Source organism: Egretta garzetta, unplaced genomic scaffold (assembly GCF_000687185.1).
Source record: "Egretta garzetta isolate BGI_Z169 unplaced genomic scaffold, ASM68718v1 scaffold1, whole genome shotgun sequence".
NCBI classification, from domain to species: Eukaryota; Metazoa; Chordata; class Aves; order Pelecaniformes; family Ardeidae; genus Egretta; species Egretta garzetta.
In genome coordinates, this window is record NW_009258542.1 from 2,190,235 (window position 1) to 2,193,590 (window position 3,356).

The window sequence follows — 3,356 nt, forward strand, 5'->3', positions numbered from 1 at the left end:
AGACCAACAGACAAGCTAGCGATGGAGATTCTCTTTCTTGGCCAGATGTTGTAACCAGTATTAAATGTTTATAATGTTTAGATGTTGCTTTATACTAAGTGATGCTTTTCTTCCTCAACGTAATCAAAACGTTTTAAAAAAAAAAAAAAACCACAAAAGAAAATCTAAAGAGAACGTTGGCTGAAGTTTCCCCATGGGGTCCCTGGAATGACGTGACTATTACCTCAAACTTTTTTATGGTCTATAATGTTCTTGCAACATCCTGTTCTTTTTACAGCAGTCAGCTATTGAAATAAGGAACTAGAAATAATTGTACCAAAGCATTGGGGAAAAGAACCGAATAGACGATTACCCTTAATGGCTCAGGTAACTAATTGATAATATTTTGTAAAACCATTCTACAAAAAAATGAATCTTGATTACACCATAGTAGAGTAATACCAAAATTATTTTTGGACAAATATACCCTCGGTGCAGATGACTCTAATCCCTTTTCTACGTGTAATTACCAGCAGGAACTGTTGTTTATTTGATTCTCAGCATTTCTCCTCTGCTCAGCCATCCCTGTCTTGTCAGTGTATATACAGTAGTTGTACGAGTAGCTGATGGACCCAACCTGGTGTAAGTAATGTAAATACGCAGCGGGAGGTGGATGTTGTTTTCAAAGGCTCTACTACCTCAGTTTAACTGGACACTTCATCACAGGCTTTTCTTTGCGTATTTGTCCTAGCAGCCAATTAATGTTGCTGATGTTGAGGTTCTGGTTTCACCGATCGCATTCAGTTCATTGAAATTCGTAGATGATCCCCAGGAGGAGGAGAGAGTGTGTTTGCTCGGTGGCTGAACTCCACGAACAGTTCCATGAATGCGTCGTTCTGTAATCATCTTTTCGACAGTACAGCATGCCTGCTATTGTTGTTGGCAGAGTTATTTTAAATACAAATCTATTTTAACCATTTGATAAACTTGAAAACAATAGGAGTGATCCCTGCCCCGCCGCTGTCAACGGCAAAACTCTCCTCCCTTCCTTGGCTGGGGCCAGGGCTTCACCCAGTGTTTTTTCTGTTAGCATTTAGAATCTGTAACTCACGACTCTGTTCCGGGGAAGATCTGCATGGCAAACCCACCCCCCTTTCCATGTAGGACTGAGTCTACCTTAGTAGGTAAAGCGAACGTTAATATAGGCAGGGTCGCCTGACACTCTGTTGTATGTAAGGTCTGACGCTGACTGCTGCAGGGAGGAAACCTGTGTTTGAGACCTGATCCAAGGATGTGTTTCTCCCCTATTCTTCAAACGTCCTTCCTTCACCACGCAATTCCATTACATCTGGCTTCTGGAATGAGCACAAAACGTAGGGGCCCAGTTGTGTAAACACGTTATTAATGAAATATGGGATTGAGCTCGGAATATGAATTTTTAACTCTTCGCTACAGTACGTGGTGTAGCCCATAGCTGCGGTTCTGAACATTGTACGCAGGTTTGCAGTTGTGACCTGGGGGCACCGGTGCTGCTGGCGTTGTGGCCCTGGCGGAGCAGCCCCGGGGATGCGCCCCTGCCCGTGCCTCGGGGAGGCTCCTTACGGGGGCTCAGCCGCGGGACCTGCCCGAGTGGCCGGGGGGCGCCGGGATCCCCGCGCCCCCCGGGGCTGCGCTTGCAACGCGTCCCTGTGGGAGAGCGCTCTGCTCTCGCCACTCAGCCATTATCAGTGGGCGTTGCTTTGAAACGGGTTTGACTCTGGAGAAAGGCCCTTGCACAGCTTGAACTTAGTATTAGCCCGAGAAGGAGAAAAAGGGGGTTGTTCGGTGGCATCCTTCCCTGCCGTCTCCTGCCTAGCGCCACCCGTGAACGCCGTCCTAATGATGCGTTCAGTCAGGCCCAGCCCCTCCTGTGATGGGAAGTGACTCTGTCCGTTAACTTTAGGGTACGTGAACAGCGTGGTACGTACGTCTATCTGTTAAATAATACAAGAAGGGATTTTTTTACAGGACTATAGCATCAACTTTTTTAAAAAAGTGTATCGCGACTTGGTTTATGTGAATAGAAAACTAATGTTTGATTTCTTTTTTCCACTACTACCAATCTCCATTAACATGTCTTAATTTTCTGGCTGAAAAGTAAGTGTACTAGGCACACAAATTAGCAAATTTGTTTTCGTTGCAATTGGCAAACACTGGGCTGCTAAGAACAAAAAGTATTTAAAAGAAAGGATTTTACACCCCGCATACGTTTTCCTTATTAGTTATTATAGATGTTTTATGACAATTTTTTTGCTTTCTCTAAATTATTTAGATGGTGGTACTTGTAAAATGCTGGGTAAAATGTACATACTTGTTATCTCTCCTGGTTTTGTATATATTTCCCAAGATGTGCACTTGTATTATAATAACCATTCCCAGTTTTAGGGGAAATTTGTGCAATAAATACAGTATGTCCATTTACTTCTGGTACGTTTTTCTGTCCATGTCCCATACCTGTAGTCCCGGAGTGTCGGCGAGTGGATGAACTGTAGCATCTCCAGCTCGGCAGCCGCCCATCTCCCGCCGCACGTCCCTTTTGGGGAAAGCCTCCTAGGACTCGGGGGCACTGCAGCCGCTGCATTGGGAGTCTCTTCAGGAATTAAATAATTTCAAATAGGAATTTGTATTTCGACTTGCTGTCCCTTCAGCTGTGAGCATTGTTGGCCCAAAAAGCGATAGTAAAGAGGGGAGGGTGGTGCTGGGCGCCTGTACCAGTGCTCAGCTTTGCACGGGGAGAACAGGCGTAAGCGTAAGCCGTGGTCGTCGCGCTGGGCCCTCCGTACGTGACCTGCCAGGCGGTTTGTCGCGCTGGCCGAGCGTTGGCAATTCCCCTCCTGCAAGTTGCCCTCTTTGGGCCCATCTGCCCAGTTCCAATCCCGTTTCTGTCTCTCTGGGCTGCTGCGCAGGGCTCAAGGTTATTGAGGGGTCCCTGTGAGGCTCTATTAACTGTAAGTTCAAACCACGATGCAGCGCTGTCGAGAGAAGCGAAGCAATAACCATACAACAGGAAGAAGAATTAACTTGGGAAGATGCAGCAGAACGTACACATGACGGCTTTCAGAGCGTTTGGAGCCATACGGGTCCTGTACTGAAGGGGGAATAAATAATCGGCCGAAGACAGAGACCTCGCTTCACCTGAAGTGGCTGCACCCACTGGTTTTGATCAGCTTTCTCATGGTTCAACTCCCCGGGCAGTTCCTTCCCCAGGTGCCCTGGCTGCAGGCGGGGAGCGGGGCTGGGACAGGGACACGGGGCAGGGGTAGGTGGCCACGGGGACACGGGGCAGGGGTAGGTGGCTGCTGGGACAGGGACATGGGGCAGGGGTAGGTGGCCACAGG